Below are 27,600 nucleotides of genomic sequence, written 5' to 3' on the forward strand. Positions count from 1 at the left end.
AACTATTTCCTTTAATATCATAGCAAGTTAAGATGCTGTAAGTTTCTATTAGATTCTATTCCACTGTTTTTTAAGGCATTAATATGCCTGGAATTAGAAGTCAGCAAGAAAAGTAGCATTTTGTAGGGAACAGAAAAATCTATTTGTGCCCTGAGTGCTTTCATCAATATAAATCAGAAATAAGAACAGTGAAAGAATACTATCAGACTAATTCTCTGTGTAAAAAAAAAATATAATTACTACTCCGTGTGAATTTTTATATACTTTTGTATGTTAGACACTGCAATGCAAACACTGCTTTGGTGTAATAGGATTTTGAAGATAGAGAACCTCTTCTCAAAGAGGATTTATAGCTGTGTCTCCAGAGTTAGTAGATAGATTTTGAATGCTCACCTTAAGAAACAATTTGTTTTCCTCTAAACCAATACACTAACTTATCTAAAAATACTTGGTAACACCGATTTTGAACTTATTTTAAAGAAGCACTTAGCTATGCTCTGGCTATTGAATTCCTGAGTGTAACACACCTGGGAGAAGGTATCTCATGAGCACATGGTATTATCTCACCTTGTGGCAGCAATTGAAACAACGTGCAGTGACAAGGCATAATATAGATAGGGATAAGTGGAAATGAACGTCAGGAACTAGAGTAAATCATACAGAGGTGTCCCTTCCATGAAGCTGACAGTATGAAAACAGTCTTCTCAAGCTCAGGTTTACTGCTTTCCTCTATACAGACTTCTTCTGATGGTTTCCTGCTTTTTCCTGCCCTTCCTACTCACACAGAAGTCCTTCTATGATTTAAAAAATTATTTCTGTATGTATTTATTTATTTAAGTGAGAAGGGACAACCATGGCAATTGCCAGCAGTCCACTAAGACAAAGTAAGAAGTGGTTCCAGTCTTCTCCTCTGTCTGGTGACATGTCATAGAACCCAAGGGAATGGCAAGGAACTGCTACAGAATAGGTTGAGCTTGGATATCAGGAAAAGGTTCTTTGCCAGACGGTGGTCAGGCACTGCGGCTGTCTCCCCAGAGATGTGGTCATGGTGCCAAGCTTGCTGGAGTTCAAGAAACATCTGGATAGTGCTCTTAGATGTATGGTTTGATTTTTGGGTGGTCCTGTGTGGAGACAGAGGTTGGACATGATGATGCTAATGGGTCCCTTCCAACACAGAATATTCTATGATTCTGTGAAAGGCTAAGCCTTGTGGTTTTCAGTGCTTTACTGAACACATCTCATCTTCCAACCCGAAATCATGCACAGATGGACTATAAGGACATTTTAAATTGGTTTTTAAATAAGATTTGAGACTGTCTTCCAGTTCAGCCAAGCCAGGTACTTCTCCAGCATGCTGCACTTCTAGAAATGACCAAAGTGTCTATGTGTGTGCGTTATGTACTGCAGCTAAATCTCACGTACTTTTGCACAGATGGCTTGGCCCACTGTGCTTGTTCTGACACTATTCAGGGAATGCTTTGCATGTGTGCTGTTCACGTGTTCTAAACTTTGCAGTAAATTCATTGCCTCTGTTCATGTCTCCTTTTGCTCCCCCCAACACTTTGTATTTGTCATGAATGAAGAACACATTTCTGTATCTGAAATTTCCTGGGAACGTGGGATTTGCTGTGCACAAAGCAAGCAGTACATGCACGTATACTTCTGATGGGGAATTATGGACAGAAGGACATGAGTACAGACAGGGTCTTCTCCTTCTGCTGTGGTGCCTTGTAAATCTGAGACCTTCTTGCTCATCACATTGTCTGAAAATCACCCTTTCATCTTCCAAATTTTCCAATAAGTTCAGTCTTCTTGGTTTTGCTTTTAGCAATTCAGGTTGCTAAGTGATGGCAACACAGTTATCTGTTGCCCAGCTACTTAGAGGCAATAGAAGGCTCTGGCTAGCTGACTCCCTAGCAAGTGAGCTTGAAGAAATTAATATTCTTTGTTTCATATATTTAGGAGTAGCAATAGGATCCTGCAATCAAAAATTTCTTTAATTACTAGTTACAGGAACAGTTTGATAAATCCAGAAATATGTTGGATATTCACGGGTAATGTTTTTTTTTTTCTCAGAAATGAGCTTTGATTTCTGAATCAAACTGACGAGGCAAAGCGATAAATGGAATAGATAATTTTGTTTGCTGCTAATAATTTATCAGCTCTAATCAGGGTGAAACATATCCATTAAAATGTATGCGGAAATGCAATGATAGTATTAGGAGTGCCTCACTATTGTTAATTCATTCAGCACTCAGTGTAATAGCACTAATCATAATTAACTCCTCTAGTATTAATATGGTTGTCATACAATATGTACAGTATTTGCATGAGAATTCCACTCTAGATTCTCATTAATTAAAACACCATAAAAATGTCAGTGCTTTAATTTGCCTTATGTTAAATACTAAAAGGCTTCCAATTTTTTCCTCTTAGAATTTATCAAAATCCTGCTGCTACATTAATTTTAGCCGGAAATAATAGTTTGTAACCACCTATTTATCAACTTATTACTTTAATATTTAAAGCTCTTTCATTTTTCAGGGGATTTGCATTTGCTAATGGACAGAGAAGGAACGTTAGCTTAGTGTAGTAATATCTGAGGTTTTATTAAGCCAAATGTCATCAATTTTCTGAATAGTTTTTGCTACTGTTCTTCACAAAATGCCTACTTTCAGAGCTTCCTCCACCGGGGACAGGGGCTCCCTGAGGGACCAACAGTCATGGATGCTTCCCAGAGTCCCTCAGGGTCCCACCACCCCAGCCAAAGGTAGACTACCAGGGGCACTGGGACACAGCAGAAGCAGAAGTACTAACATGGCTGAGTGAGTTGTGGAAGTTTCAGTTAAAAACAGTGCTGTGTGCCTGAGATCTCCCAGCAGTGTTGTCAGAGCCACCAGAAACAAGGGGCAGCCCTGGCTGAACTGTCCTCAGGTTGGTCCTGATCTCTGGCAGCCCGCCCTGCAGGAAGAAATACGGTCTGAGGCCTTTACCCAGGCATTTTTGAAAGTGAAGTAAAAAGGCAACTGGGTGTTGTATCAGTGGCTTTAGTGCTCTATGCAGCTACACCTCTGCAGAAAGTTATTATGAGCTCTCTGAAGGTCTTTTCACTGCCCCCTGGCTTCTCCCAGGCCTCCATATTGCTATATAGCTTTGATGAAGTTGGCTTTCTGTTGGCTTATGGAAATCTATAATCAGAGCAACAACTCTGAGAATTTCATTAGTCCTTGGTAGGAAAAACTGGTGGCTAGAAGATGAAAATGATGCTATTCACAAGTTACATACGCTTTGGATACGTTCACAGCAGCTTGGAGAAGGAATGGTTGTTTGCTTTTTGTGTTCACATCAGTGTCCATCAGACCTTCTGATCAGCTATGAACAGTCTATGGGACTGACATAATGTACTTCTCAGAAAGTCTTCTAGGTGTAGAAAGAAGCTCTGATTCAGCTCTTGTCCACAGGAGTTTTGCTGTTATATTGAATGAAGCATGATGTTACTCACTGCCTTTGGCAATCGCAACATGAGCAAAGGATACATGGGATGAAGTAGTCCGTGAGTAGTAGCACTTTGGTATCTAAAGAGTAAATCTATATTGTGCATTGCCTCGCTTCTAAGAAACATTGAGCCTTAGCCAGCTGGTGGCTTGCCCTCTTACAGGGGTCACATTTAGTTTCCTTGTTCTTGTATTTCTAGCTCTTTGACAGCTGAAGAAGACAGAGGTTTCCTGGAAGGTGACTAAGAGATGCAAAGTGTCCTTGTGTCTTAATGTCATCTTTGGTGGCATTAAGATTCATAATGTGATTCCCTCTCAATAGTAATTTAGTTTATTCTGCTCACTGCACAGAGCCCTTAACTGTCGGAAATCCCAAGTTAGATGGTGTGACTGTGGTGATAAAACAATGATCTTGCTGGTATACGTAGGTAAGGCTGTGCAAGCATGATCCTAGTATGACACATCTGAAAATTAGTTTGTGGGCTGCTAAAGGAGTTGAAGTGCTAAGAGTCAATGTTAGTTCATACAGTTCAAGTCTGTGACAAGGATATCTTGTTATTCAAGTCTTTAAAAAGTCATTAGTAGAATCTTAATTCCTCAGTCCAAATGCAAGAGTTAAACAAATCTCAGGGTGTAGCAGAAATGCTAAGTTACGGCATGAACCAGTGTTTGAGCACCTGGTGGGAAGGCAGGGCCAACCCCGGATAGCTTAGGCACATTCAATGCATCTGAATGACCAGAGGGGGTGGAGCTGGGATCCACCCCTTCCCAGACCTCATTTGAGGGTTGGCAGTGGAGGCAAGGGTATATCTTGTTGGAGATCCATGTGCACTTGAGGTCTTCTGAAGATAAGCAAATTCTTTCCTTTGTTTCTGTGGCTGTTGCATTTGAGCGTATCCTCATTTGCTAGGACCTTGCTACTCTGCTGCTTTTGCTGCATTTTCCATTGTGTTATGCGAGGATTTTTTTACTTGTTTTTAATTCTTGTTACATTTTAGTTTTTCAGAATATGTTCTGCCACTCAGATATAAAAGCTGGATAACTTGGTTTCCAAGTTATCTAGGGAATCCTGAGGCTGAAAGTAAAGCATTGAACTGCCTGTATTCACATAGTAGGCTGCTTCAGGGCGAGACTATAGTATAAAGTTCAGAGTGAGATGTTTAAACCTGATGTGGTAAAGATGCAAGATGCATCTTTCACAGCTGGTGTTGTACCTTGAGTGACTTGAGGGACTGGCATGCAGTACCTGGATGGTGCTGGTAATGTTGGTCCAGGAGTCTAGCTCTATACAGTTCTTGAAGAGCTACTTCTCTATACTTTCCTAAATGAAATGTCCTGTTACACTGTTTTAATAGATGTGACAATTATTGCTGTAGAAGCACATAAACGACATGAAATCTAGAAGCTCTTTATTTTCAGGATCTGCAAACCAGCACAGGGTTAATTAAAATTCATGTTCTTTTTTTTTTTATTTTTTATTTTCATGCTGCCTCATTTATATTCAGAGCATGTCCTAGGCAGATTTATTTTGATAGATTGTTATCCACAATAAATTGAAATACCTTTCACAGTGCTTCCTGTAAGATAAGAAAAAATTACTCCAGTTATATTCGTAAGTCCTAGGTGAATATGCCAGTAGATTGATTTGTGCTGTAGGTTTCCACCTTAATTTAAGCAAGCTGAAATGAGCCTGAAGCTTAATCGTTTTTATCAGCTCTTTAAGAAAATATTGGAAATTATTAATTGATCATGTATATTCAAATATTTATACAGCAGTAAAATAATCATTCTTATCACCAATACACACTGTGGTCCAACATCTATCCATCAGTTCAGGCATTTGCTATTCTCTTTGTTTTCTTTTCCCACAGGGCAGTTTGTGGCATGATTATAGTATGACTGTGGTATAGTATTATACAAAGAATACTGTTTTGATGCCGATGCTATTAAAGTAGCTCTCTATTTGTGTTGACACTTGTATCAGACCAAAGGGCTGAATAAATGGCAGGTCCCAGAAAAAGGTCCCAAATCTTGTACAATGATACGTGAAAAAGAGATCTAATGGATCTTGTCCAAGAGAGATATATCTTTCTGAATATAGAGAAATAAATAGGAGAAAATCTTAGAATCATAGCATCCTTAGAGTTGGAAGGAATCTCTGAAGGCCGTTTGTATGGGAACTGCTGAATCACAGACCGAACCTCTGACTGATCACCTGAGGCAAGCAATGAGTCAGCTACAGGAGCTTACAGGAGGTGAAGGCAATTCACCTGTGCTGCTGGAAGGGGTGGAGCTTGGCTGTGCCTCTCCTGGACCCATTTAAGAGCTGACTACCAGGAGGACAGGATCTCTTCTGGAGATCCTTCCTCTGGAGTTCTGTAGCGAGCCCAGGACAAGGGTAAGCTTTCTATCTATTCTGTTTTTGTTATTATAATTTGTTTGCTAAACTCCCTTGTTTATTTCATAATTATAACATCTTTATATTCATTGATTACACACTGTCTAATCCAATGAGTAGGGACACTACAGCTAGATCAGGTGGCTCAGGGTCTGATCCAGCCTCGCGTTGAAACTCTCCAGGGACAGGGCATCAAGTGCTTCACTGGCAACCTGTTCCATGCCTCACTACCCTCCTTGTAAAATATTTTTTTTTTTGTTGTATGTAACCTAAATCTACCCCTCTTTGAGCTTGAAACAGTTTCTCTTTGTGCTATCGTCATAGGCCCTGCTAAAGAGTCTGGTCTTGATCTCACTTGCTGTGTCTCTACATTATTCCTCTCCAATTAGGCTTTTACTTGTGGTATTTTTCTTTAAGGAGTTAGCAGTTTGCAAGGCAAAAAAAAAAAAAAAAAAAAAAAAAAAGTTAAGTAAAGGGAAAAAAGTGTAGCCAGAACTTAAATATATGTTTAAATATATAGAATCTTTTTGTATGCTCTTAGAGAAGATGCATTTTTGCATGCTTCAGGGAGATTTGGTTTAGGGGGCAACAGAAAATGTGAGAATCCTATCCTATGATTACTTGGTATTGTTGAGGCATAAATATAACCAATCACTGGCATCTTAATTCCAAGCAGAAGTTGATAAAATGTCTTCCCCTAGTGTGAAAAGCTCCTCAGGGACTGATAGCAATCTGATCTGGTTTAGATCACCTAAGATATGAACAGTCCTAGAGGGTCCCTTCTCCCTCTGTAGGCTACCAAAGTGCCCAAACAGCTGTCCCAACATGGAGGTATTTAAGAATCTGATAAGGTGACATGCAACTGGGCCTACATCTGCAAAATGTAAAGATAACTTTTTAAAGACTTGTAAAAGCTTTTAAAGCTTGTGAAGGATAGATCATTCTAGTGGCTGGTGAGCCAGATAAGGAGTCAGGTCTACACGTGGCCAGACCAGGTTCTTCTCCCTTGCTGGGTGAAATTTGAACAACTGTTTCCCTCAGGTCTTCCTTAAAGAACTGCCTCTTCTCAACTCTGTACAACATCCAACAGAGTGGGATTTGAAGCAAGAGGTAAGCTTTTGTATGCTGTCTTAGGAACACTAATAATTTCACGTTCAGAGTTCCTTTTATTTGTGAAAGTGTTGTGTTTTGAAGCTGTCTTCTCTGTGCAACGCGGAGGCAGAGCCATGCAATTTTTACACGCTCTCTTGTCATGAGAAGCTTGTAACACATCAGCTGGAGAAAGCTGAAACACTGGAAGAGTTTGTAAAAGTCCTGACAGAAAATTGATGTATTTAGAATTCTTCCTACTGTTTTTACTGGCAGCCAACTTATGTTCATTTGTGAAAACTCTTTTTTTCTAAATTGGAATAAGGCTAGTGATTGGCACAGATTGGCTGCTTGCTTAAAATCTCTGTCAATGAGGAAGAGGCCCTTTGATATCTTATGCTGAGCAGGGATTTTCCTATTTTGAGTCAGAAGTGTGAATCTTGAAAGCATGGTTTGTATTCAAGAAAATGCTTCTCACGATGTGACACATTTTTAAATTCTGTGCTCTAATGCATTTTGAGTTCCTATCTGCTCAGCTATTGCTGAGAAAACAGGATTTTGCTGCTTCAGAGCTCATATAATGGCGGAAGGGCAAAAGATATCTACTCTGCCTTTTGTGATATCAGTACAACCATAACAAAGCCCAGAAATATACAGTTAATGAAACTTTGTTTTCTCTTCCTTTTTCCTGTGTCCCAGTAATGAAATGATTTTGGCTGCCTAGTGGGTCCCCACTTGTCTATTTGAATTCCACAGAGATCAGATCTGATGGAGTAAATACTTACAGAAAGTTGCATAACTGAGATAATGTATTTCCTTTCTGGTGTTGCTTGCAATTTTTGAAGAGATGGAACCAAGTGTGGTAGGCCTAACTCATTGTTTTTGTATATTTCTTTCCCATTTATAAGCTTTATACAGTCTTTTATGTACTTGTTTCATACTTGTTCTCAAACCTGAAGGTGGGCTTGTGAGAATGATGGTTTATTTCTCTCTCCTATCAGCAGGACTAAAGGAGATATAACATCTGCCCATCAGCATTGTTTATATTCTTATGGTGTCATGAATAAATGGCAAATCTTGCAAGATTTTTTTTTTGCCTTAAAAAATGCTGTGTACTAAAAAAAATTATGGTGTGATATATGTCTTATGTACTGTTCTTGTTGTCAGATTTAAGAGTATTTGTGTCTGTCTGCTTGGACCCACCTGAATACATTTACTTAGCTGAAAAATTGTATGGCCAGTTCTTAGTAAGAGTGATGTTGGTAGATACCATTTGAATATTTCACAACATAGCAATCAAAATAAATTGTGAGCCATTTATCTTTTTGAGTACTTCAAAGCTTGGTTGTCTGTATCCTCACTACCCTTTCTTTTCTGAGATAACCCAACCTTAATGGGGGACTGTATTTTGATGATATTTCTGGTATACTTAAGATCATGAAGTAGGAAGCAGGGTTTTTCAAGCTCCTTTCCGGTATGGTCTGCTTTTATAGGTGTCTTCTGCAAAGCTCTGCATACTACAACCCTACTTTTTATTTTTTTGCTGTGAGAAGTCAGGAATACTGCTGGAGATAGAGACAGAGTTGTGCTAGGATTTGCACCACTGTGTTGTGAAATTCTCCTGCAGTGTTGTCTGTGGAGTTGGCCACCCACATCCAACAGCACATATGAAACAAAAGATTTTTAAGAGAAGGACTGCAGTACTTCTATACAAATAGGGGATCCAAAATCTTGGCTTGAGATCCAAAGTCTTGGAAAATGCAAGCTGAGTAGTGATACTGTAACTATCTATAATGATGTAGGCTGCTCTGAAAGTAAAGCCTCCTCTTTATTTTCGTAATTAGCTATGCATTTTCACCAGCAATGACAAAGAATGTGTATGCAACACTTCAAAAAAATAAATAAAATAAAAAAACTGCACCAGTAGAGGTGACTCCCTGTTTCACAACAACATTTCTAGGAAAATATTGCCCATGGAGTTCCATATCTACCATACCCACCAAATAATCCAGGAGAGTCTTCAAGGCCACGTTGGATGGGGCCCTGGGCTGCCTGGTCTAGTATTAAATGTGGACGTTGGTGGCCATGCCTGTGGCGAGGAGGTTGGAGATTCATGATCCTTGAGGTCCCTTTCGCCTCGGCCATTCTGGGACAGTCCAGCCAAGATTAGCGATGGTCTCCTCCGTTTTCAAACTGGTATGGAGTTTGGTGTTATTGTGCTGCATGAGAAAAGTTGCTGTCTTCTCTGGCCTGACTCTGGAAGTTCAAGCCTTCAGCTTAGTCAGTGTCACAATGCATCAGTTGGAGTTGATGGTTTTTCTGGGTTCCAGGGAAATCATAAGGATCACCCCTTCCCTATCACAAAAGACACTGCAAATCACTTTACCCGCTGAGGCCTGTGTTTTTAACCTCTTTGGTGGAGAGTTCTCATGACACCACTCCACGGACTGCTGTTTTGACTCCAGATCGTGATATTGACATCACGTTTCATCACTGGTAATGACGTGATCCAGGAAACTGTCACCTTCAACATCCTATAAGTTTAATATGTCCTGAAAACCTTGTATATGGCATTCCTTCTCTTCTTGTGTGAGCATTTGTGGGACCCACCTGCTACGATGTTGATGTATTCCAACATTGCCACTGTTGTTTCCAATGCATTGGTGCTGATACTCATTTCTGTATGCAGATCCCTGGTTGTAATCCGAAGATTTGCAAGGATGAACTGCTCAAGACACCCTTTATTTTGTGGTGTGACAGCTGTGCACGTCTGTTCAGAGCATGGCTTGTCTTTCACGTCTCTCACACTGCTGCTGAAACTGGTCATCCACCACCTCACTGTACTTGCATCCACTATTTGGTCTCTATAAATGTTCAGCAAGTGTCAATTAATGTCTGTGGGTGCAATTGTTTCCATGTGGAGGAATTCTCTGGCACCCCTTTGCTTCAGACACGCCTCCATATCAGATGCTATTCTGTCAGACTGTCCCTCTGCCACAGGGCAACAGCATGTAACAGGACACTGATAGAAACCGTCCTCTTATACTGCCTTACCATCAACATCCACCTCTGATGTTGTGGACCAGCGCACTAAAATAGGAGGCATTTTGTTCAGAGCTGTCTTCAGGTAGTTACCTGTGGTATCTGTAAGGGACAGTAAGTCATCATATAGAAAAGGAGGTAAGTCATCCCTTTTCCAGAGCAAGAATGCAGAGGTAAAGTGTAAGATTTTAAATAGTTTGTCATGTAGAAATAAAAAGAAGAGTGCTTTCTCCTTGGATCTGGTTCTATGAGCTAGAGACAACAGCTTGGTCATTTGAAGACCTTCTCTTGGGGAAGTTTAAGAACCTAGATGAAATCCTGATGATACTGAAATTAGAGTTTTTGGCACTGACATCAGTAAGGCTAATATTTTATTCCTTTTACTTTACAACAGTTCTGTGATCATAAATTGCAAGATATGTACTTTTTACTATGGCTGCACCATGAAAGCAGGCCTAGAGAGTTATGTATATACCTTTTGTAAAAAATAAATAAATAAAAAAATATGGTTTCTTGGTTAATATACCACAGGATTTGTTGGTGGGATATGAGCTAAAGGAATAAATTATTAAGAGACTATTGGCGCTGGGATACTGCAATACTGCAAGTGGAAAAATGTGTATAGTTGGAACCAGATGTTAAACTGCATTTTCAAAATTAATATTCCGTGTGTAGGATGGTTATGCAAGCTGAAAGGCTTAAACAAAATGCAAACCTTCCAGTGGAGATGAAGAACTGAGGCCTTAACAACTGAAAACTGGAAACTTCTCTTAGGGAATGCTTTCAAACTGTGGAATGGAGATAAGAGCATTCCTTTTATTCTCTTTTCTTTTATTTTTTTTTCTTTATTATTATTATTATTATTATTATTATTATTATTATTTTCTGTTCAGGCCAAAGACTGGTAGTAATTTATTTATGTGGACTTTGTTATGAAGAGCTGTTTGTGGGAACTTGCAGTACAAGAATTCACTGATATTAACCAAGACAGCACTTCTCTGTAATGTATTTCCTAAAGAAACACGGAACTGAAGTTTTGAAGTATAGGAAGTCACATTTTTTCAGTGTCTTTACTGTGCTTCATACAATATTTTAATGAAACATTAGTGTATTTGTTATCATAGTGCAGAAACCAAAGAACTAGAAAAGTAATTACTGTGTAGCAAACTGTTTAAGTTCAGTTGTTTTGAAACAGAACTAGCTTCTTTCATGGATGGTACCTTTATGAGTTACTAGTTGGGCCCCTGGGTGGTCTACTGCTTGAAACATAGACTTCCTGCATGATGGTGTTTTCGTGTTTGTCTTCTTTCTGTCATTTGTTGTCTAATATTTCCCTTGTTTCCTTTGTTTCTGATTTTTCTTTAATTTCACATTCGTTTCTGTATTTTCATTCCCTACTAGTGTTGCTAACATCTGAGATGTTAGCATCATCATACACACATGCATATGCTGTATGTGAACATTATGGTTATCTCATTCTCTATGCAAAGGGACACAGACACAGAATGAGAGGAAGGAGGATCTAAAATTCCAATTCTTTACTTCAGAAATAAGAATAATTCAAACTAAAATACGTGTTTCAGATCTTTCCCACGTTATCCACTATGGAGCATCACAGAGTGACAGATTGGCTTAGGTTGGAAGGGACCTCAAAGATCATGTAGTTCCAACCCCCCTGCTGTGGGCAGGGCTGTCACCTTCCAGCTCAGGCTGCCCAGGGCCCCATCCACACTGGCCTCAAGCCCCTCCAGGGATGCAGTACCCACAGCTTCTCTGGGCAGCAGTGCCAAGGCCTCACCACTTTCATTGAGAAGAATTTCCTCCTAATGTCTAATTTAAATCTCCCCTCTTTTAGTTTAAAACCATTTCCCATGGCCCGCTCCCTGATAAAGCATAATATAAAACACTTACCACTGCACCAATGCCAATACATATGAATACAAATCCAGCAGTGCCCATTAAAAATAATAATTCCTTTCACAAATTTATGTATTGACTATATATTGCCCTAGGGTCAGCAAATTAATTTTTTTTTTTTTTTTTTTTTTTTTTCTGAAACTTTGAATTTGAAACTTAATTGTTATTTTCTCTGTCCCACATCCAGAGCACCTAAATGAAGCAGTCAGAATATCAAAACTGTGTATCAGTTAGAAGCTCAGTAAGAAAGATACTTTTTTGAAAAGGGAAAGAGTCTTTTTCTCTTAATTAGGATGGCAACTCTCCTTTCCTCAAATGTCAACACCTAACATTGTGAAGAGACCAAAAATAATTGGGCCACTACACAGTAAATAACTGTGCAATATTACAGTTTTACAGAGCAAGAAATACTTTGCTTGTGCTTCACTTGGCTTTTGCTTTATGAGACAATAAAGTCCTGGCAAATAAATGCCACGACCTCATCCCAGGGGAGTGGTGATGCCTCTCTGAAGACTTCTGCAGGGCTTGTTTATTACCTCATAAACTCAAAGCCAAATGAAGTTGTTATAATGTTACTTTGCATATAAATTATGCCTCCCCTGTCTATCTGCAGTTATGCATACTTCTTACTGCCTGTATTTCTTTCCCTTTTTCCTGTTCTCCTTTACAGTTCTAGCTGCAGATGTTTTGCTTGGTGAGACTAGACCCCAAATATATGGGAAATGTCACTACTGCTAACTATACTATACATGTTTACGGGTCAGAACCTGGGCACCAAAATCCTAAGGTGGAAACAGAAATCAGCACGTGCTGCATATACCTTCCGGGATATGAGTTGATATGTTATACCTATATCTGTAAGTTTTCCTCTCAATATGTGTGGGCTAACAAATAGCCTGTGTGGAAAAAAAAGAAATAAAAATGGAGATTCTAAATTAATCAAGTATCTTTAGGGGCTCGGGCTTCAAGTACACTGTGAGATTTGGTAGTACTGAATGTGTGTTCTTCGTTTCTTACAAAGGAAGAAATAGCCGTGGGTGATCACTGAAATGAATGCTAGCCTTACTGCAAAGCTGTCTGTAGGGAAGCTAGAAACCAAGTTGCTGAGGAAACGAAACAGGCCATACAGGAGCAGATGGATTCTCCTGACTGAACAATAAAAAACCACATAGAGCTCTCCCTGTCACTGTTAACACTGTTCAAAAATGCAAGAAATAAGGAAGTAGACATGATTATTCCAGGTAGTTTGCAACTGTAGTGAGATATAATGAGATCATAGGATAATTTAGGCTGGGAGGAGACCTTTGGAGTTCTGTAGTTCAGCACCCTACTCAAGACCAGGTCAGAGCAGGATGCTCAGTTGGGTCTTGAAAATCTTCAAGGATGCATGCTGCACAACCTTGTGAGGCAGCCTGTCCTACTGCCTGGGTGCCAGAATGAAAAGATTTTCCCTATTATCTACTTTGAGCCTCTTTTCTTTCCGTTGTCTCTCATCCTCCTGCCATACATGTCCAGATGTTGTCTCAACTTCAATATCTCAGAGGTACTGAAGGGTCAGTACTGAGAGAAGACACTGAACAGAGGGAAATGCAAGACCATTTCTGATGATGATGATTATTATTTTAACTTCTCAGGGCTGCAAAGCTCTGAAATCTATTGCTACACTGATTTAAAACTATTGGGAATATGTTGTATGGTAACTGTTGAGTTAGAGCCTGATTGTACTGATTGAGCACCTGGGGAAAGGACCTGGTCAGCCCTGGCAGCACAGGTGAAGGCAATTCAGCTGTGTGACTAGAATGGGTGGAGTCTGGCTGCACCTCTCAGACCTCATTTAAGGGCTGAGTGCCACTGGGGAAGGATCTCTTTTTGGAGGTCCCTCCTTGGTGAAGCTTTCCCCTGTGAACCTGAAATCTTCTGATATGGGTGAGTAATCTTCTTCTTTTCTTTTATAGCACTTGTCTATTGTGCCCAACCTTCCATTATCACATCTTTATTATAAAGCCTTTCCTAATATATTGATCTGTCTAGTTGCTACAGTTGTAAAAAAAGAATTCTGTATTGACAACAGAAGGAGGGAGGCAATTTCCTGTTATGTCCTCTATGTGATATAATTCCATTCACGTTTTAGAATGTATGACCTGATGGTGTTATATCCTTTGAAGATTACAAGCGTTTATTTATTCATCTATGCCTGCTTATTCTTAAACTTCTTCTAGTCAATAGACTGTAATTATAATAATGCTATTTATGAGATTTTCATTATGAAGACTCTTACTAATTGTGGAGTATAGGCCTTCGTGTTTTGTTTTGTTAACAAACTCATTGAGAGGAGATGAAATGCAAACACTGTTGTTTGCTTTGTTACTGCTCGGCTCTCCCTGGTCATCTATAATTTCTAATATAGTTACAATTAAGATTCAACACTTATTTTCTGCATAGATGGTTGTGTGTGGTAAATGCCGAAGAAGCGAGTGCTATTTTATAAATGTTACAGGTTCATTTATTTTTTTTTTAATAGTTCTTATGTTGAACTGCTAGTATAATGCAGTGAGGCTTGGAGAAGGATGCTTTGCAGCGGGGCCGTCCTGTCCTAGTTTCCCCACGTTTGCACCAGCTGAGTCTGAGCACTGTGTGTAACAGGTGCATAACCTGCATCCCATTACTCCTTAATTACCTTCATCGTGATTAAATAAACCTGTGTTTGAAAAGGGGCTGGAGGGAGCTTTCTTGAGTAAAGCTTTCTGGATCTGAGTGTAGACTTACAAACCTGTGTGTAAACTTCAGAGAAGCAAAGGCTCAGGATTTGCTGAGATACTTTTGGAGCACCTAAGATGGAGGTATGAACTGTTGAGCTTCAGTACATTTTTGCCTATGAAAAGAACTTTCATCTTATGAGGATGGAGAGTGCAGAACAGTAGTCTCCTGCCTCTGTGATTTGTGGTAAAGCACAAACTGAATGTAGAAGCAGCTTCTAGTGTTAAGGTGGGTAAATGACTGAAAAAAACCTTGGCTTCTGATGAAGCTTATCCAGGGTTAATGGTGGTGCAACACTGTGTGTCTGGTCAGCTCTTGAAGTGCAAGATAGTATCAGTATGAAGGTGGAAATTTTTGAAGTGGCTTCTAGGAATGTGAATTTTGTTACACTTAAAAGCGTCTGAAAGGTCTGTGTATGCTCCCACTGTGGCAGCGGAGAAATACTGGTTTTGCTAGGCTTTAGGTAAAGCCATAGCCATGTGCCTTCTTCACTGAAGAGTGGAAACCACAGAATCTCAGAATTGTAGGAGTTGAAGGAACCTCTAGAGACCATTGTGTTCAACTCTCTACTAAAGCAGGTTCCCCACAGCAGGTCAGTCTGATGTTATTCAGGGGAAACTTCGAGTGAAAGGGAAACTTAACTAATCTTAACTTTCTTGGGAAAGTGGTGGTGTGTGATTCCATGTGAAAGCGCTTTTTGTGTATGACTGGCTAAGGAAGTGTAAGTACTAAGGGCATGGTTAGCTTGCTAACTAAATTAGGCATATACCCATTTGTGACTTTGTTGATACTTTTCTTAATACAGTTTATTTTACATAATCTTTTCTTACCTACATATATGTATATGTACTTTAGAACTGTCTCTGTGGCAATACAATGAAAATTGCTATCTAAGAAACAACACTAAATATTCTGTGCTTAGAACAAAAGCATATGGAAGAAATGAGCTCCCTCAGAAATAAGGTCCTGTGGAGTTGCGTGTCTCAGCTATCATGAAATATAATATATCAGTGAGCTGATAACTGAAAACTCTAGAATTTTTTAAATGTTTTGAGTTTTTTCTTCTTAAGCTTGAGCTGCTATTTTCTAGTGAAGACTGGGGGACACTGGACTATGTTCACAAGCAATATTTTTAGCAATGAAAACTTGAAAATCAAGTCTTTGAGTTCTTCTGTGCTATCATGCCACGAAATTTTTTTTCTAAATTGTGTGAATTGGAGTCTCACAAGCTAACAGATGATCTCACTGTTTTGAGAGCCTTAATTCTAACTTTGTGAATGCTTGAATTTATACTGCTCTTCTTGGCATGATTCCATCTAATGTGGATTTGTTTTCAGATGCTTGTATGTGAATATCATTGAGTAATATCTTCATTCATAATAAGTGTAGCTTATGTTGTTATTGCTTGACAAGGTTTCTAGAAGTTTAGTGACTATGCTATGAGACTGCTATGGTTAATTTCAATTCCCGTTCTTATCCTATGTCAATTAGTAGTTTAGCAGTGAAAAGCCTATTAACTTGTTATACCTACAGTATGCTGCATTGTTACAATAGATTCATATTTAAATGTTGCTGGGAGACTATTTCTTCGAAGAGTTATAATTAAATAACAAGTTTACATTGCTTCTTTTTGAAAGCTGGTCAACTTACATTTTTCATGAAGATCTACTTGCTATGCTTTCAGCACTTTTCTGTGAAGTCCTGTGAAATATATATATATATATATATATATATATATATTTTTTTTTTAAGTAGTAAGAACTCTTATTCCAGATAAAATTAACCTATCTGAGGTATCTCTATGAGTTTTCAAGTGCTTATGTGCAGTAATGACTTGTTTAGAAGTATATAGTATTTCTCTCTGCTGGGACCAAAGCAGGCTTTTATGACAAATCCAGTTCTCTCTTCAATATTGAAACTTTCCTTTGGGTTGATAGAGAGGTGGATATTTTTAAACAACGACTTTTAGTATAAAACACACAAGAGTACAGTATTTACTAGTTGTACTTCTTTCATGTGCTTTACCTTGCCAATTCAAAAGGGAAAAAGAAATCCCACCTTTCTTGCTAGCCTTTGTTATTATCATTTAGACCTTTCAATTACTGCAGCTGAGTAACTGATCTTGATCAAGTGTAATGAAGGGAGGCTGTAAGTAAGCTCGCTCTGATAACACAGCTGCTGTTAAATACTTCTACATGCAGAAGAGTCAGAAATCCATGGCTGATCCCTTTGCTTTCACCTCAGTGAATCCTAGAAATCAGCATGAGCAGTAAATACATGTTAATGCATTGCTGCCAGCAAGTGAAGCACCATGAATAATGGGAGATTATAAGCAACTTGCCTTTCTCATGAGAGCTTTTGCTGAGGGGCAGTGCCAGTTAAGGCTGGCATGATTGTCCTTAGTAATGAAACTTTTGACCTAGGAAAGCTATCCAAGGAGCTTTAGGAAGACTGTCCCTGGTATAGTTACTGTAGTCCTTGTGCTTATGCATGGCTGCTGCTTCATAATCTGGTCCTCATAAAGCTACTATATGGCTGAAAGGATGACCTGCTGCCTGCCTAGTGCCTTCTGTACTTGTTATCTTGTGTACAGAGCTCTAGGATTTGCAGTGAATTGCCTTCAGCTATTGATCAGCCTCTGTTTACTTTCTCTAGCCTGAATATTAGCAATATACCTTGATTAGTCATATGGGGTATACATCTATCTCATGGGAGGCCATGAGGCTTTTGCAGGAGATTAGCAGCAGGTTAACAGGCTGTTAACAGTTACACAAGGGAAGAAATGGCGCTAGTATTATAAAGAAGGGGATTTTTCAGGTCTTTAATACAGTAAAATGATGCATTAGGAGGAGTGGCTGAGGGGCTGGGAGTTCTTTCTCTTGGAGATAAGACAGCGGCAGATGAGGGTAAGACTTCATTGCTCTCTGTCTGATAGGATGAGGCAGTGAGGAGGGTGCTGATCTCTTTTCTCAGATGTCATGTGCCAAGATTGGAGGCAACGTTCTCAGACTGTGCTGGGGGTGGGTTTAAATTGGATGTCAAGAATAAATGTCTTCATAGAAAGGGTGGTTGTGTACTGGAACAGGCTGCCCAGAGAAGTGCTGAAGTTGCCATTCTGGAGGTATTTAAGAGATGTGCGGATGCAGTGCTTAGGGATGTTATTTTGTGGTGGACCTGTGCTAGGTGGGTGGCTGAACTTAATGATTCTGAGTGTCTTTTCCAACCTAGTTGATCCCCATGATTCTCTGCTGAAGTTAGTATAGATTTACTGTTTATTCTAATGGGATATTCTTCAAGGAGGCTGATATCTGTTATACACCTGAAATGTCAACTGAGTATGTGACTGTAGATTCTTCTTTGAGGAGGGTAGCTATAGAAGTAATTCATGTTGAAGCATATACTCTACTGGAACAACACAATGGATGGCAGGTTCTAGAAAATACTGCTACTAGGGGGGTTTTTTTTTTTTTTTTTTTTTTTTTGTTGTAGTAGGTAGTGAGCTTTGGTTCTACTCACTCTTTTGTGAATTCATAGGAAAATCTTTTTTTTTTTTGGGGGGGGGGGGGTAATTTCTTACTGGAAAGTCTCAAACTTTGCCTTCAATTAGTTTAGTGATCTTCAGCTGTTGCTTTCATCATACCTTCTCACTACCAAAGAGAGGAAAACAATGGCTGTGCAATGCAGGTACTCTGGAAAAAGAAAACAAAAGCTTAAGCTATAGGAATACAACTTGAATAATTTCCCAGAAGTTCCAAAACTACTCAAGCCAAAAGTTTGTCAGCATGATGATTTTTCATTAGCGTTGGTATTCCTGTTCACTTCTTTGCAAAAATTAAACTGTTCAGAGAAAAAAACAGTTGTGTGGCTGAAGTAACTTGCTGGTGCCTATGACATCTACTCATAGCTCTATTTTTTGCAACAATGTCTTGTTTGCTTAATTACCATCAGTGTTGGATCATCTACTTACATTTACAGCCATGTAAATAGAGTTTGAATTCTCAGTGAGCCCTTAACAAAAGGAGAACTGATTTCATACACAGGGCTCTCGTTTTTTTATGTTGTCTTTACCCTTACTGCTTACTGAAAGTTCTTTTTGTGCAACAGGAATACTGTTTATTGTATTGCTACAGTAGTTGTCTTCATAGTGTTCAGGATGTATATGCTGTCATTTGATATACAAATGTGCTTACGCTTTGATGTACTTGATGTACTTTTTCTCCTACATCAAAACCATTTGACAGAATTTTGATGAGATTCTTTCTTTGACAGGACAGTACTGTTGTTTTGATGTACAGTCCTTTACTGAGATTATGGCTGTGTTTGTATTCTGGTACGTTTATCTCTTGAAATAAATTTGAAAGAGAAAGTGCTGATAAGAGCATAACAGTGAGGCATTTCAGCAAACTGATGGTATTTTGCAATTAAGCTTAATAATGATCCGTCAGAGGCTTCTGGACTAAGAACAGGTATAAACTGAGAGTGAGTACTTTTAAAAAGGAAAAGAATAAGACACAGATCTTGGCTCTGTGCTGCATTCAACTGCCTGCTCAAACCTAAAAACATTTTTCATTGAAGAAAGCCATCAAAGGACCTCATACAACAAAACACAAGTAGCAGCTATCCAGTAGCAGTTTTAATGCTGTGAGCTGGACTGTAGGTGGATGTGTTCTTTGTATTTGCTGAATGGTCGCTGTAGCACAGAACTGGATTGTGAAAGCTGGTAATGCTATCAAACGAAAACTGATAGCTATATGGGAGAGCCAGATTTCTTCCTTGGCAATCGCCAAACTCCACTTGATGATGAGCATTCATATCTAGTTTGTCCTTTAGGAGAAAATTCTGAAGGGTGAAGTGCTTAACCATTACATTAGTACAACATTCATTTAAAAATGAATGCAGTGGCAGCTTAGGAGCTGATGGGAAAGAAGGGAAAGTCGCAGATTAGGAAAATGCTTGTTAATGAATTTCTGGAGAATCTGAGCATATTCAAATCAGCAGACTTGAAATTTAGCTTAGTGTGCTCAGTGAGCTGGTTAATTGGATTCAATTTCAGTTAATTTGGATAATTCCTAGAGGACAGGTAAGTTTTCAAAAGGACAAATATACTTGATTGGAGAAAAGGGACAGTGTGTGAAAAGAGACATGTGAAACACGGCCCACTGAGTTTAATTACAAGACCTAAGTTGTTCTAGGGGGCCTAATAAATAGGGGAGCAGGTTTTGTCGGTATCTGGAGAACAGAAAATATTTTTGGAGAAACGTAAAACTGATTCAGTTTCAAGGCGAAAGTATGCAACATCTTGATGTCTGTTGAAAGTTTACACAGGCATTTGAATTTGAGAAGAGGGATAAAAATCCTTCCTCTTGTTTTCCCATTTTGGTAATTGTGCACAAGGGTACCCGGGGTTGGGTACTACTCACTGAGAGTAAATAGCATTAGTATTGCAGGCTCTTTCAAGTTACAGTGTCTGTCCTCTTGCCGGAATATGCCAAGAGAACAGTATCTGTGTACTGGGAAAACCTGGGTTTCCTGAATCGTGGAAAGAAGTCATATGATGGCAGGATTTTGGAGACGCTCACTTCAATACAGTTGCTGAAAAACCAAGAGCTAGCTGTTACTGGCACCAGTGGAGGAAAAGATTAGATAATTTTTCTACAGAGTCTACACTGTGCATCTACACTGAAAATCATGAAAATTGTTATGAAGAAACATGGAAATTGCAGATGATCACAAATAGCACAGGACAGGAGTATATAGGTAGAGAAAGGGAAGGATCTGAAACCCAGCAAAGTATATTGCTTATTGTGGTTTTAGACATATCTATTTTGCCTGGTCTTATTTGCCACAAGCGATATTGCACTGTCACAATTTCTAAGCAATAGACCAGAGAGCATAGGAAGGACAAGAGGGATGATGGTCCTTCTGTCAGAGTGCTTCTGCTATCTCATCTGTCACACTGATACAGGAGATAGTCTGTCAGCCTGAACACAATTGATGTGGCCAGCGTTCTTCCTTTTAATTTGTGCAGGAGCCAGTGTGCTAGAAACAGTGATTATTGGTACTAAAACAAGAGCCCTAGGCACTGGTTCAAACATGTAAATGAGTAACATGTATTTCTCCCTAAACATAACATGAAAGAAAACCATGTTTTTATAGAGACTGGGACAAACTGTAGATAGAGTCAGTGTCTGCTATCTCCAGCAAAGAAGTATGTAAATTAAATATCAGATTGGAAGAGATTAATTTATATAATTTCAACCTGTATTTAACCTTTATTAGGTTTAAAAAAAAAAAAACAAAAAAACAAGAAAGTGGCTTACCTCATGAAGAGGAGAAGGGAACTGAAGCTGGAGTGTGAAAGGGGAATATAGTGAAGGTTTTGACTGGTAGGATTGTGTTGAAAGATGATAGGTGAAAGGGTGCAACTGTCCCATAACTTACACCCCTAGGAGAGTTCTGCCTTCACACAGATTGAAAGAGGAGCTTAGTTCTTTGTATTACTAGTATGAAGGCAGAAAATTTGAGTTCTTGTAATGCTAATGAGCTTTAAAAAAAAAAAAAAAAAAAAACCAAAACAAAAAAACACACAAAACCTTTCTCTGGAAATGGCAAAGCTGACTCAAAAACAAGGTTACTTTTTTTTTTTTACCCATTTCTGGGCAAATGCTGGCATTCATAATATTACTGCAGTACTGCGTTTTTGTATATTTTCAGCATTTAATAATAGTGATTTTTTATTTTTTTTTTTAAATCAGTATACTCTTTCCCATGAGATGGGCCATTCCTGACATAAAGGTCTTTGAGAGAAATAGCTCTCTCGAAAACATAATATTTGCTGAGTATGTATTTCATTGGTGTGATCTCAGTGTTACATTACTTATCTTACTGTTTATTAGCTTGGAAATAATTATTTTAAGTTTTCTTGCTCTTCTTTCTGTTCTGCTGTTAGACAGTGGAGCTTGCTTTGAGACTGTTGCAAGTCAAGATTATATTTGCAATAAGTGGGAGTGTTTATCTGCTCCCTCATAGCTCCCCGCTGTAGCTCAGTGATACCTGCTCAAGTGGATGTTGTAAGGTGTTATCCTCCTTCACAGGATGATTTGGGTGTAAAAAAAATTCCTGAGTGCTATATTGAGTAAAGCATTTGCTATAGGCATAGCGGAGAGGAAACTCAAAGCTAGGAAGCTGAAATGCAAGTCCTTTCTGAAGTCCTCACCTCTTCTTTCTTCACTGAAGTTCTCAAAAAGGCTTCATTTTTTTCCTTGAATTCTAAGTAAATCTGCTCAGAGCTCTATATGTAGATGTCCATGTGTGATCAGAAATGAGTACAAAGTGTACCACACATCTTTGTAGCAGGAGTGTTTTCACTCAGGCCCTTATAAAAGGATCTAGACAGCATTATGCTGGGAAATATCCTGTATGAAAAGCAGTATGAATAGTCTTTTTTTAATCGTTAATCTTAGTGATGAATTATGTTCTTATAATTGAACAAATAATTGAGAAAAGTGAATGTTCAGTGCTGCAAGTGCTCTTGATATAAATAATAACCAGTACAGCTTGAGTTGCTGTGCATGATCTTGAAATTGCTATGTGAATAACACCAAGTTATGTATCCCTATAATACGTGCACAAATAGTAACCTCCACAGTAACCCACTGTGCAGCTGCGTGCCCAGGGACATGAGATCTCAGTATCTGCCAGTGCTCAGAGTTCTTCTTTTCTGAGTGACATATAGTGCTTTAGAACAAGGCTTGATCAATTGGGAGTGAAGTGTCATTTCTAGAAGTCTATACTCAGGTGGTATATCATTGCTGAGCAATGGTTTGGGTTGAAGAACAGCTTGTAAGTATTTTGATACGTCTTTCTACTAGACAAGATTAGATAGAGGAAGCAGATAATCTAATGTGAAGTACAAATCTAGAATTCACATGGATGGCGTGCAATTGCATTTTTCATTTAGAGGCATTTGTTATTTAAAAAACAAATAATCCACATGAAATTCTAGAAGTGACATGCCGCCTGAAGGTGTTTAGCCAAAATACTGATTACAAAAACTTCACATTATAGAATTATGTGGGAGAAATTACTCTTTCCAGAACAGAAATAGTAATGTCACCATTGGATGGCTTGAGTTGGAAATAACCTCAGAATATCTGGTCCCAGTCCACAGTTGTAGGCAGGGCTGCCATCCACCAGCTCAGGCTGCCCAGGGCCCCATCCAGCCTAGCCTTGAATGCTTCCAGGAATGGGGCATCTGCAACTTCTTTGGGCAGCTAGTGCTAAGGCCTTATCACCCAATCAGTGAGGAAAAAACACTTATCTAAGGTAAATTTCCATTCTTTTCCTTTAAAGCCACTCCCTGTTGTCTTATCGCTATCTGCCCATGTAAAAACTTTGTCTCCCTCCTGCTCCCTTCAGGTACTAGAAGGTCACAGTGAGATGTCCCCAGAGCCACCTTTTCTCCAGGCTCAGCAAGCCCTGTTCTCTCAGCCTGTCTTTGTAGGAGAGGTGCTCCAGCCCTCTGATCTTCATAACCATCCTCTGGACTCACTCCAGCAGCTCCACATACTATTTGTGCTGGGGGTCCAGGCTTGGAAGCAATACTCCACATGTGTAGTATGTGATACAGGGTAAGAAAGGGAACTGTTTCTGGCAAAGTAACTTCCATCTCTGTGTTGGCTGTAGTGTTGCATGTGGAGTCATTTAATCTGTTGGTGCTGGAGAAATAATTATGTTGATAATACAATGGTACGTGTCTTATATAATGTTTTCTGTGAATATAGTAGCCATGACTTGATATAATGTAGGCAGCCACTGGTGGCACAGTCAGGAGTAAACCAGAAAATCCTTCCTAGATATCAACAGTGAATGGTTGGCAAAAGAGTCATCAGGGGCTGGCACATCACTGTATGACCTGTTTGGTACCCTGAGATTGGGCTAGGCCTAGGAGGCCAGGTTCATTTAGCTGCAATGCATGGTTCCTGATAGTAACTCAGCAGTTTCTGAATCCAATACCCAATCTTCATGAGGCTCTGCACAGATGCTGTGGGGAAGGCGAGTGTGAAGATGGTGGCATGTGGTACTCTGAGTTCTTGATGTAGGAGAAATGGGGAGGGCACCGAAAATTGTGGAGTTGTTGTTCTGATAGATCTTGCTCAAGTTTGTTTTATTTTTTTCATTTATTTTACTTGTGATCTTTTGCTCTACTTGCAACAGCAAGTCTGATTTCAGTCTTGCTAAATGAACTTTCTCTTCTTCTCTATCAAATGTGCTTTGCGTTGTGTGGACTACATAAGTCAGTTTGATATTGAGAAGTTCTAGGGTTGTCTTTCCCCATGGGTGTACTGTGTCAGAAAAAAGTAGATGTGTCCAGGCTGTGGGAAGCAGACCATACAAAGGGACAGTGTGGTTGCTGCTGGGCAGGTGCCTGCCTTTTAGAAGGGAATTCTCTCTCCCTGGTACAAATTAGCACTCTGTCTTCAAAGAGCAGATGGTAGAGAGGCATCCCATGGTGTGGATACAGCCAAAGGCATTGCAGCTCCTTTTTAGAAGGCAATTGAATGGCTAGATAGAAAGAATAAACACAAACTTTCAAATTGCTTTTAGTCATAGGAGCTGTATGTGTGAGATATATAACAGCCTCAGAATAGGAGGGATTTAAAAGTGAAGCTCCCTACAGTACATCTACTTGCCCGCAGGAGAACATTTCCTTTCCCATGGTAAGCAGAAATTGCAGTATGCTGCACTAGTAACTGCTGTCCCCATGGCTTCTGCTTTGCTGTTCCCAGTGGCAAAGGAACATCATTTAACTCTACTAATTGCGGTTATTTAATATAATGCTGCTATGTGCTGGGAGGAGAGTTTTTGTAAGCCCGTAATGTACTGGCTTGGGGCAAGTGTATCGTCAGTGCAAGCAGCCCTTCTTTTGAAATACAGTTTATTAGGGATGTGTTTCTTATGCCTCAGAATTGTGGCACCTACAGTCAGAAGAGCAGTAGAAATGTGATTGATGTGTACACAGGATCTTCACTCAAGCACACTTGACTGTTCTGAAAAGGGAACCGAAATTTTGAGGAACTGTATGAGCATTTCCAATAGGGAACTTGGAAAAACAGAGCTCCCTCTGAGCTCTTATTCAAAAAATGAGGTCCCTCGGTGAGTGTTAATTGGTACAAACCCTGCAAAGTGAGGTGAAATCACATCCTGGAACCCAGGCAAGTCCAAGGGAAATAGCTCACTGCTGGTGTTCCTGTGTTCCCCTCAAGGTAAATACAGGAGTTAAACTATTAACACGGTAAAATTGCAGGGCATTACACATTAGCACACGGCTATGAGTCCTAGCAGGACTACCATAGCAGCTGAATTTCTAAAGGGAAGTCCCCTGTGTGATTCCTGGCAGGACAATCCCTGTGTTTGAAGTCTCCAGCCATGTGAAACTACATAATACAAAGAAATCAAAACATATGATATTCCCAGCATGCGAAACATAGAGGCTTAAACTGTATTAGTAAAGCCTTGCTGTAATTGGTCTTTGGCAAGAAAGGGGGGAAAGAAACAAGCTGCCATTTGGTTCTCTGGCAAGGGCAAAACTTCATAAATTGAATTACTGAGAATAACAACTTTTCTTTGAAGGATTAATCTGCACTTACTGTATTATGCAGTTAGGAGTTTACTTTAAAATGATTTTTTTTTTTTTTTTTTTTAGTGTGTCTAAATGCTCTGACAAAATTCAGGAGGTGGGAACAGAGTAGCAGTGACTAAAGTGACACTTGTGTGATCTGTTTTCTAGGGCACTTACTGGGAGATGCTGATGTGCCCTCAGAAATAGTCAATATACCATTCTGGTTAGATGTACTTTTTGCCTCTGCCAGGCTAATGCTTATGTTTAGAAGATCATATATACAACAGGACTTAATTGGAGCTCAATGAAGAGGCTCATGTAGCAGTGACCTGACAGTTGATCACTTCGATAATAAAATTTCTGTTCCCTATGTTATTAAACAGTGAAATGCTGGCAAAGCTACAGGTGGACGTCTTGTTTCTGGTGACAAGTACCAGCATGACGCATGTAATCCCTTTCCATCCCACTGCTTGGTACCGTGACTAGGGTATCGTGACTAGGTGAGGTTTTGTCCTTATCTACATTTGTAACTCATCTGTAAGCTGTAACTTACCTTAAGCATATAAAACTTGTGGAGTTATCTTTGCTGTGGTTAATAATACTTCATCTGTAAACACGCTTTCTGCAAGTAAATGATTAGTGGTGGTGAAAAAGATATGAGAAATGAGTTAATTAAAATGTGAACAGGAACAGAAGAACTATGGCTGCTCTTTAAGATTTATATAAAAGCATTTCTTGTGCACATAACATCACTTAACCTCTTGGGACTACTCCTGAGTGAGGACTGGATGCTGTGTGTGTGAGAAGACTGTGTTTAGCAGACACACAGCCTGGTTCTGACTGGAGGTTTCCAGGTCACTTCTGCTTTTCTGACTGTTCTTTATATTCTGTGACATGACTGCACAGCTTCTTTATGTTCAGGAGTCAGGGCCTAGACTCACCTCCCCTCAAATGCAGAATAAGTGGGGAGCAATGGGCAGGAACCATTCCCATTCCATGAAACAGTGAATTCCTTAGGAGTATGAGAACTGCAGCTAGAATTCTTAAACCAATCAACCTGCAGCAAGATGAATTGTGTTTTCACCTGTTTTAAAACCCAGCATCCTCACTGTTTTTTCCTATGGTAGACTACTGAGTATAAAGAGCACAGTCTGGTGACCTTCTGCACTCAACTCAGGAGCATGAGGTCTTTGAGAACAGATCTTGCCTTCCAGAACATGGTTAAGGGGGAGAAAAAAAAGCAAATGTTGGCTTTGAGGAGAGAATATTAATCAGTGATGGAAGTCTGAACTACTTTTGGTACAAGAGCTACTTACAATTTAATGACAGTTAAATCTGTATTGCTCCCTGGATGCCCTTAAGGTTCATGGGCAGCAATCCCATTGCCCTTCCACGTGTAGCTAGTGAATATATAATAAATGCTGGCACTTCATGACAAAGAATAGAATGATGTTGCCTTCAAGCAAGATCAAGACTACTCTGCACCTGCCTCAGGCTTCCTAGGCTGAGAGGCAGACTCTCAGGTTCTAAAAATTCAAGATTTGAAACAAGTGCCACTGCAGAAAGCATTGAAAAGGCTGGGCTTGTTTAATGGACTTCAATGGAAACTTCCACCTGCTGCCAGTTGGAAAAATTAAAGTATCAATCCAGAAAAGCTTGCTATGATAATTTCTAAATTGTAGTATCTTAAGATTAAATCCTCACTATCTGTTCAGTGCAGGGCTGACTTCATTGGCTTTGCAAACCTTGTTACAATGGGGAGAATGGCTTGAACTGTACTTTAGAGAAAGTTTTTATTCTGGAAGATGTTATTGCTGTATGGTATAGTATGTGCCTGTTAGTATTTTCAGAGGTAGTTAATGGACTTTTGGAGCATTTTATTAGGAATATTTTTCAAAGATGATCAGTTTCATTAACCTTCTCTTCATTGAGAAGAGAAGGAAGTTAGATGGGTAAGTATAGCTACGGGAGATAACAGCTGTTGCTAAATAATTCCCTATCTTCTATGTGCTTTAGTACAACTCAGAAATAATTCTGAAGTAGGAGCTCCCTTATCTTGCTTTCTCCCAGTGAAGGGGCTGGCTGTTTCCTTCCTGATGGAGAGGAAGGTAGACCTCTATTCCAATCAAATGCCTCCTCCCTCTTGCCGTACTGAGTGGAAGCCACAGTAATAGCACTTGCATAGTAATAGCTGCTTGCACCTCCCTCACCTTGTAGCCCTCCCCAAACTGCCTGTGGAGTTACTGGCTCACTTACTGGAATGTTCTGTAAACTGAGTGAAA

General features: G+C 39.5%; 1 long non-coding RNA gene across 2 annotated transcripts; it reads left to right on the top strand.

Moving 5' to 3' along the window:
• Positions 1 to 5,848: 5,848 nt before the first annotated feature.
• LOC122182315 lies at positions 5,849 to 9,800 on the top strand. 2 transcript variants are annotated; one of them, XR_006179769.1, is made up of 3 exons: positions 5,849 to 5,892; positions 6,934 to 7,002; positions 9,671 to 9,800. It is a non-coding gene; the product is annotated as an uncharacterized LOC122182315 (long non-coding RNA). The 2 variants fall into 2 exon arrangements; XR_006179770.1 differs by lacking the exon at positions 9,671 to 9,800 and adding an exon at positions 8,475 to 8,540.
• The last annotated feature ends 17,800 nt before the right edge of the window (positions 9,801 to 27,600 follow it).

Source organism: Lagopus leucura, unplaced genomic scaffold, assembly GCF_019238085.1.
Source record: "Lagopus leucura isolate 7727_CA_CO unplaced genomic scaffold, USGS_WTPT01 Super-Scaffold_73, whole genome shotgun sequence".
Classification (NCBI taxonomy): domain Eukaryota; kingdom Metazoa; phylum Chordata; class Aves; order Galliformes; family Phasianidae; genus Lagopus; species Lagopus leucura.